Raw genomic sequence first — 9,752 nt, forward strand, 5'->3', positions numbered from 1 at the left:
TAGATGATGGAGGTTAGAAAGATGTGGGGGAAAGGGGATAGTGTAGGTGGCCAAAATCAATACACACAGAAAAGAGGAAATGGAGAATGAGGAAATACAGCAAATGTGAAGCGCTCCCTGCAGCACCTATTATATAAATAAAATAAAATAAAATAAAATAAGAAGAAAAAGAGAGTAAAGAAAAAAAAGAGAAGAGAAAATGGGGGTGGGCAAAGAAAGGGGAGTGGGGAACTAGCAAGAAAAAGAAAAAGAGAAAAAACTAAATAAATGGAAAAGGACCTTGGGGGATAAAATGGGAGAAAAGACCTGGAGACAATGCAATATTAACAATCAAGACAAAAAAAAAAAAAAAAAAAACAACAGCAACAAAAGCAAATATGAACACTGAAGGCTAGGGTGTGGTGGATTCAGGGATGGGAAGTCTGTGATATTGCAGAATCAATGTGTGTGAGTCTCTGGAGCATGGGCCTCCAGGATTTAGGGGACACAGACCTGGGAACCATGCATCCAGTTAACAGGGGGCCTGGGAGCAGCACAGCACAACACAGCCTTCAGGGATCCCTGCAGCTGGGTGCCAGCCCTAGGGAGAGGGGTCCCACCCACACCCTCTGACCTCCATGTCAGAAACCCAAAATTCCACCTCTCACAAGAATCTGTTCTGTCACTGTCTCACGAAATTGACATCCAGACTCCTCCTGCCCTGCAAGCTCCCGAAACAGCCTGCTCAGGGTTTGGGAGCATTGCTGCACAACAAAGATTTCAGGGACTGCCTCAGACAGGCCATCAGCCCTAGGGGGAGGAATTCCACCTACAACTTCTGACCTTTGTGTCAGAAACCAAAAGTTCCACCTCTTGCAAGAATATCTTCTGTCACTATCTCACCAAATTGACATCCAGACACCTCCTGCCCTGCAAGCCCCCGAAACAGCCTGCTCAGGGTTTGGGAACTCCCCAGCACAGCAAAGCCTTCAGGAATCCCTGCTGCCAGGCCATCAGTCCCAGGGGGAAGTGTCCCACCCACTACCCTGACCTCCTTGAAAGAGACCCAAAATTCTACCTCTTGCAAGAATCTCCTCTGTCACTGTCCCACTAAATTGACATCCAGACAGCTCCTGCCCTTCAAGCACCCAAAACAGCCTGGTCCAGCAGGACTCCAACCCTACTCAGCCACTTCTTTGCAGGAGAGATTATGAGGTGCACTCACTCAGATGCCATCTTGCCCCCCGCTCCCCACTCTTATTCTTCAGTTTGGACAGGCTTCAGAATGAAGAACCAAAACCTTACTACAGTCAAACATTCATTTGATTACTGCTAAGTGTTGTTGCTCCAACCTAGCCTAGGTTTTGGTGAAAGCACCACCAAGGTGAGGTGGAGAAGCACAGGTCTGTGCTGCAGCTCCTGGTGTCATTCTGGCCTGGGGTAGATGGAAGCACCCACAGGGTTTTGGGGCTGCACTAGATATAGATTCATTGTGTCACCACCCTGGGTGTGGACCCTCAAGTTGTGAGGCTCTGTTTGGTTAATCACTGGGTCTGAGCAAGAACATGTTTACAGTTTGGAGGCTAGATTAGCATTTATGTTAATGAGGTATGCCAACTGGGAGGCATTGCTTGGCTAATTATTAAGTAGGGTAATGGAGCCTATTGGTTGAAAATCTCTCATCCTATTGTTTGACTCTTCCTCCCTCCATTTCCTTACCAGCCTGCTCCTTCAGCATCCTTCCATCCATCCTTCAATCCATCCATTGATCCATCCATTCATATGAACATTTAAGTGTTTTGGGGACTGGAGTAAAGAAGGATTATGACCTGCCTAGTCCATGACATTGAGATTTTCCCTCTTCAGCCACATTACGTCCTCAGCAAATGCACAGGACTGTCATGCTTTAAGGCTGTATAGTAGTACACTGTGGGTTTTTTAAAATGTGAGGTTCAAATGTTTTCCTGGCATCCAGGATGCTGATTTGCAAAGCTTCAAAGATATCTTCAGAATAAGAACCTTGCAGCATCTTTTCATGTAAAACAATGGCACACACAGTGGAGAATATGAATAAGATATGAATCAGTGGAGAAGGAACTTCTTCACCATAAGTGATGTCTGAAGTTCAGTGCAGTGTAGGTTCTTCATCATATATGTCAGCATTGATGTTTATGCAAAATAACTTTTTCAGAGCTAAATGGGATTCAAAGACATAATATTCCCAGAAAACATGTCTATATGGCTAAAATTAAAATTTTAGGCTCAGTTCACATGCTTTCCCTCCTGATCTATGTAGCATGTATGTGGTAAGTCCTTGAAACTTATGACATAAGAATATACACATTTATATATTTGTACAATCTTTACTCCAAGTATCTAGATATATATTCATTCAACCTTACTAATGTAGGCAGAATTTTGCATCCTTATAAGATGTATGAGGAAATTGAGTGCTTGATCAGTAAAATATTACCTTGTTCTAGGTTTAAAAAGTAAGAATGTGTTTGGTGGCATGTAATGGAAAAAACAATACATTTGAGTTTACAACAAAACAGTTATACCATGTTCATGGACTAGGCAATATTATGAAGAGAGATGTCATTGTGTTTTTTAATGAACATTATTAGATGTAATTTACATAAAATAAAATACTTGAAGTAAACATGTCTAAGAATACGGACAAATGTGTACAAGGAGGTTATAACCTCCGCAATCAAGATAGAAAATATTTTCACCAAGTGTTACCTCTTAATTCCATTCCCCTTTACATCTAATCACTCCTGACTGCTGCCCCATTCACTATGACCTACTTGTTATTTGGACTACTTTTGCCTACTGGGGAATTTCCTATACATGTACTCTTTTGTGTCTGTCTTCTCTCACTCAGCATAATAGTCTTGAAATCAATCCAAGTTATTTTACATACATGTGGTTCAAAATATTTAATTACTAAATAGTATTCCACCATATGTGTATACCACAATCTTTGATCTATTTATCTGTTGGTGGGCATTTGAAATTTTCAGTGTTTTGCTCTTATGAAGAAAGCTGCCATGGTATTTTGGTACAAGTCTTTTCATGGACACATTTCCATAGTTATGAGTGTATACTACTAAGTGAAATTGATATATCAAAGAATGAATTCATGTTTGTCTTAAACAGAAATTGCTAAACTCTTGTCCAAACAGCTTGTCGTCTTTACCAGCCCCATCAGCTGAGTTTCACTTACTCCACCCATCTGTCAATTAAATACTGCCAGTCTCTTAAATTTTAACAATTCCAGTGGGAGTAGATTGGAATGTCATTGTGTATTTCTCTTTTTACATTTATTTTTAAGTTTACATATAGTAAGGGTTTTGTTTTGTTGTTGTTTTTGTTGTGTTTTTTTTTTTTTTTTGGTGTACAATTCTCTGAGCTTTGACAAGTGCATAGACTTGTACAACTGCAACCACCATCAAGCTACTGAAGACTTCCATTATCCAAAACATTCCCTCCTGCCTGTTCCTGTGAGTCAAACCTTCCCAATTTGAATCCCTGGAAAACACTGATCTGATGTCCATCCCTATTGTAATGCCTTTCACAGAATGTCATAAAAATAATATCAGATAAAATATAGCTTTTAAAGTTTGGCTTCATCCACTTAGCATGATGCATATCACATGCATCCACATAATCGAGTAAATGAATAGTTTGACTTAAGCCCAGTAAGACCCATTTCAGGCTTCTGACCTCCAGAACTCTAAAATAATAATTTGTCTGTTTTGTAACCACAAAATATATGGTAATTTGTTAGGGCTGCAACAGAAAACTAATGTGGGTGGTAACTAATCTCATTGACTCCTCCAGATAATCCAAGTATAAAATCACCATTATTTTCTTCATTTCAGAGAGAAGTAAGACTGAAAGAGTCAGGCCATTTTTCCATATAGAAATGATGGATTCAGGATCCAAAAAAGGAGTGAAAAATTATGATATCTGATTGAAGCCCTCCTTAAGGGCAGGCCCTGGGGTCAGTGCACAAAAGCAAACACAAGCCCAGACCTTATCCAACTCACTTTCTGGTATAGAAGGCAGACGACATGCAAACAAGTACATATGTGATGGTAAATTATTATGTGATGGACAGAAACCGAATGTAAGAGAATATCATGGTCCAAGAGGTCCCAGTGTTTTGGGGAATTGGGCACTGAGCCACAGTGCAGGTACCCAACAGGATTAAGGGGGCAGTGAAGCTTCACAGTTCACCCTGCACTGACCCTGTTTCCCAGTTCTCCTTCAGAGCAAAACACATCAAATTTTGGTGTCCACTCACTCTCCCATTTCCTCTCCTCCAATTCTCTTCTGAAATGCTCCAATCACATCTTCACCCCCTTTCCCATTATTGGTTTACCTTTTAAACTGCTGTTGCCTAAGTTTGTATGGGATTTTTCCTTTTGGAGTATTGAAAACATTCTAAAATTGACTGAGGTGATGACAACACAACTCTGTGATAAAAATGAGAGCCACTGAGCATACACTTTGAATGGACTGTACACAGCACAGGATTGTATATCACAGGAAACCCAGTGGTGGAAGATGGACTGTAGTTAACATGACAAATCTGAGGATGTTTTCTCCTGAATGATAACAAATACATAATACTAAAAATATTAATATTACTGAGTGGGTTGGGGGAAAATACACCAAATGTAAGATATGTGCTACAGTTAGTAGAAATATTATAATGATGCTCTTTCATGGCTTGGAACAAATGTTTCACAAGAATGGAAGTTTTCAATGGAGGGGAGATGTATGGTAGCCTTGTATGATGATAATGTATGTTTGTTTTGAAAATTCACAAATTTTACTATATACTTATTGTTTACGCATGCTCATGTATGAATGATAGACTTCAAACAAAAGAAACCTAAAAAGCAAATGCTGCTGTTAAGATTCCCAATGACAAATGTGTTTCTGGGTTTAAACCCTTCTCAGCCCTTACCCAATAGACCTCACATCCACAACATAGACTTATATCTCACTCTTCTCCTGGAAGTGTCCTCTTGTCTTGCCTCCAGAAGGGTGCCCATCTGCTTTGCCCTTCGCGCCTTGCAGCTCCTCCTTGCCAGCTCTTCCTCACTCTGCTGCCCTGGGGCTTGTCTTTGTGCCTTCTAAGTCAGTCCTGTTTCACATCATCCGCTGTCACCACTCTCCTCCAGCTCCTCATTGTAACACCTCCAGACTGGATGCTCTCCTGCTTTCCAGACATTTAGACTCAATGTCCACCTGCCATCCTGCATGGAAATCAAGTAGTCCCTTTAATCAGTGCTCCTCCTCTAAACCCAGCTCTTTCACATCCTCTGTGCAAGACAACTCCATCCACCTGCTGACTTTTAGGAAACATGCTGGCCACATCCTTGCCCTTCTCTTTCCCTCACTCCTCTTCCACTGGGAAATCCTTTAGCTTGACATTCAAAACTTCATCCTCACTGCCAGCACCACCTCCCTGTACATAATCATCACCTCCTGCGTGGCATACCCTGAAATATTCTTCTCATTGTCCTTTTACCTGCAGTTTGTGTGGCAATTTCTTAACAGAGAAGCAATGGGATCCTATTCAAATAAAAATCCAGTAATCCCTGCCCTCACCACAAAAGTTTCCAATTCTTTATTGGCCTCCAAGGCCACTGTCGATCTGCTCCATCAAAAAGTCACTCCAAACTACTTTGGCCTCCCTTTGCTCTCAGACATTGGCCTCCTTGCTGTTTTCACATCACACAGGACATATTTCCATCTCTGGAAACACATTCACCATTACCTCCATTCCCTCTTCCCAGGATATTTCCCCTGAGGTCAACACAGAGCCTGCTTCCTCCCAGGTTGATTCAAACACCACCTCCTCACACAACAGAGTGGTGACAACCATCCTGAATGTCTTATGCTATTTTCCCTGAAGGATTTTCTCCAAACATGCATCAACAGCCAGCTCTAGTTTTATTTATTGTTAATTTATCTTTATTCTTCCCCTTCTTGCCTCTGCAATATCAGTTCATACATGACAGAGATTTTGAAGTTGTGTTCACTAATGCACATCCAGGACTAGGACATTTCACAGCACCTAAGAGTTGATGAATAAGACTGCATAAAAGGCTGGGCATAGTTACATACATTGAATTACACACACACATGTGACAGGGTGACATGAAGGATGGAGCTTGTGGCATGAGTACCACTTGGAGAGAGGGAACTACACATGCAAAGTTAGAGTCACCGAGAGCTTGGCTGGGTGGGGTTGGGAGAGGGGTGGTCAGCCTGGAGAGCCCAGAAGAGAACACCTTGTCAGGTGTGAGCCCAGGCTGTGGCGATGGCTCCATATCCTCTGGGAGTGGAGAGGAAACATCAATGTCCAAATTTGGAGGGCATGAACACGTTGATTCTGGAAGTGCAGTCCAGAGGCCAGTGTGGGGAGAAAGGGGGACTCAGGGAGGGGAGGTGGATTCCTTGATCCTGGAAGAGGAGAGACCATGGGAATGAGCAGGTCAGCATTGACAGGAGAAGGCAGATGAGGAGCTCTACCCTGAAGATGGGGGTGGCTGTGTCACCAGTGAGACAGGGCACTCAGAGGAGAAGAGGGCTGGCAGGGAGAATGGGCACCTGGCCTTGGCTGTGCTTGGCTCAGCAGCCCTGGGTCCATCAGTGAGATGATCAGGTGGGATACTAGGTGGTGGGAGGCCACATCACTCACCTGAGGTTCTAGCCCATGGCTGCCTTTCATCCTTTCACATGTATCTTCCACTTGCTCCTTTCCTCCTGCTGGACATCACTCTGAGTGAAGACACCAGGGCTTTTGAGGCTGGAAATCACATACCATGGAAGAGTGGCCCCTGGATTCTCTCCTATTAGACTCACGGGAGACTGAGGGAGAGGGGCAGGTCTACTCCAGACCTACTTGATTAGAGCGGGTGCATCCCCCATCTACTTGTGCCAGACTCCGATGGGCATGTGTGGACTCTCAAAGCTATGACATCCTCCCGCCAAGCCCTGGGTCCCTCCACCCCCTGTGGCTGCACTCACAGGCCAGCAATAAGGCAGATGCAGAGCAGCAGGGTCTTCACAGCTGCTGTCCCAATGGCCACCACGACCACGTCCACCATGGGCCCTGGTGTCCCTGCAGACAAGTAGGATGAAGAGTGGACAATGTCCTAAACCATAGCCCCGTATCCTTCTTCTCCCAACAGGACCCTGTACTTTGTTCTTCGTCTTCCACCCTCCTTCCCTGCATTACTGGATGTGGGATCATGTCCACCCAGGCTTCACCCTACCCATGCCCTGCCTGTCCAGCAGGGGGACAGAGAATAGATAGGCAACTTGAACTTGATCAAAATTAAAAGCTTCTGTTCCTAACAAGACTCCATCAAGAGTGAAAAGAAACCCGCAGAATGGGAGGAAAAAAAATTGCAGATCACATATATAAAGGTATAATTTCCAGTATATATAAAAAACCTTTACAACCCAACAAGGAACCAACCATGCTCCAGGACTCAGCCCACCCCACCTCTGACTGTCCAGTAGTTAGTCAGAGGGCTCTGGGCTGCTGGCCTTGAACCTGAGGTCTACATACCCATGGGCAGGAAAGCTCAAGGTTGTTGCTGGCATGGGATCAGGTGTGCACCCCTGACACTCACTCTATAGGGAAAGGCAAAAGGAGGCATGCTGGGCACGCAGTGAGTTCTCAGCTGAGCAGGTGAATCCTCCCCCCATGCCCAACTTGCCCTCGAGGTAGCTCCAGGACCCCGGGGCCTGAGCCCGGCAGTTTCCTCTGTGAATGGAAACGTGTCCAGCTCCCTGGGGCCCGGTTTGGCCACCACCCTCACTGAAAGGACCGTGTGCCCCTCTTCTGGAGGATCACCCACAGACCCATGTGGGCAGGTCACTGGACACAGGGTGGCCTCTGTGCTGGCAGGAACATGCTGCAGTGGCCCGAGCAGAACTGGAACCCATGCTTGGCGGGACCAAGCAGGTGCCCCACATCGGGGGCCCTCCGTGGATCCTGGGGGCGGGGCTGGAGCGAGACTCCGCGGAGCATCTGAGCTGTGACCCTAGGAGTATCCAGGTCTCCAAAAGCTCCTGAGTAAACGCTGTGTGGGGAGGGGTCACAGAGGAGGCCGAGGGGTCCCGAGGCGGGTGAGGAGGGGCCGCGGGGGCCAGCGCTGCCCTATCTTCCTGGAGCCGAGGGGGAAATCCACGGGGGAGGCTTGAGGGGCAGGTTCCCAGCGCTGTGGGGTCTGCGGGTGGAGGGGCCCTGGGTTCCCTGACGAGTGGGTCTGAGGTGAGGGCAGGCAGAGGAGGGGCCTGAGCCGGCAGAGCCCCCACCCCGAGACCCCAGAGGGGAGGCCTGTCCTACCTGTGCCGTTTCCCTGGACGACGGCCACGGTCAGGTTCTGGGGGGCGTCTGGGCAGAGAAGGGCAGACCCGCGTGAGTGGGAGGGCTGGGAGACAGCACCCCACCCCAGGTCCAGCGAGGGGAGCAGGGCGGGGGCAGGCGACCCCTCACCCTCCAGCTCAGATCCCAGGACCCAGTGCCCAGGCCCTGACCCTCCACCCACAGGGACCTGGCATTCTGGCCCAGCACCCACAGGAGACATGGAGTCAGACGTTCCTCTCCACGGTCACCCCAGCCCCAGGGAAGGCCACCTGGCAGGTGAGGCTGGCGCCGTGGTCCTGGGGACGTGAGATGAGGGTGAGCATGGAGGAGAGGCGGGTACTGGCGCCCAGGGCCATGAGGGTGGCTGGAGTCCAGGAGAAGGTGGGGACTGTCCCCGGCTAACAGGCCCAGGGCACGGAGCAGGTCAGGATGCTGGGGTGGCCAATCTCGAGGGTCCCTGGGATCTGGACATTGGGTGGGTGGGTCAGGGCTGGTGAGGAGAGGGGTGGCGCAGGACCAGGAGGAGGAAGTGCTGAGGTGAGCCCCAGAGGAGCCTCAGGCTTGCTCCAGCTGCTCCCCTGAGCCCAGCCTTACTTTACCCCCAGCCCCTCCACAGGACGAGGAGCAGGGGTCCAGGTCAGCCCTGCCCCGGGGCCACTCAGGGTCCAGCCCCTGTGTCCTCTCCTGGGCCCACTCCTTACCTGTCACATGCACCGACAGCTGGTTCTCTTTGTAATTATATTTCACCTCAGGTCCTCTCTCCACCCTAAAAATGTACGCCCCCGTGTACCCCCTCCTTGCGTCTCTGATGTCCAGGGAGCAGTTGTCTGTCCTGGGGTCCCTGAGGAGGTGGAATCGGCCCTGGGTCTCCCCCTGCACTTCTCAATTTAAATCATTCGTGGTCACTGGTGCGTCCTCCTATAAATTGGCCTCATCACAGAACCAGGAGCCGTGAGCTGGGTGGAGTCGGTCCAGCCCTCTCAGGGGTAGGAGACTCTGCAGGGCACGAGGACGCACAGGCCCTCCTGCACCTCCCCATCCTCTGCACTTGCAGCTTGTAGTCCTGCTTCCCCCCCCACCCCCCCACCCTTCCCCAGAGCTGCAGCAGCAGCAGCAGCAGCTGCATGTCTGACCCAGCCTGGGAAAGTCCGTGTCTCAGGGCTCGTGTCTCAGGGACTGAGAGCTGCACGATATAGAGGAAGCACCGACAGGAAGATGGGCTCAGAGAGAAGAGTGACCATCAGAGAGGAATCTCAGGCCTGCCACCATCATCAGCACCCCATGTCCACTACTGAGGCCCGATGCACACCCCTGCCAGACCCCCTGGGCCCCTTCCCTCCCGGCACCCTTCTGCTCTGGGTTATTTTCT

General features: G+C 48.1%; 1 pseudogene; it reads right to left on the minus strand.

The window, feature by feature from the left end:
- The window catches only part of LOC101411808 (sialic acid-binding Ig-like lectin 13), a 36,536-nt pseudogene extending 27,027 nt beyond the window's left edge, over nt 1-9,509 (minus strand).
- Between the last annotated feature and the right edge of the window lie 243 nt (nt 9,510-9,752).

Source organism: Dasypus novemcinctus, chromosome 18, assembly GCF_030445035.2.
Source record: "Dasypus novemcinctus isolate mDasNov1 chromosome 18, mDasNov1.1.hap2, whole genome shotgun sequence".
Lineage (NCBI taxonomy): Eukaryota > Metazoa > Chordata > Mammalia > Cingulata > Dasypodidae > Dasypus > Dasypus novemcinctus.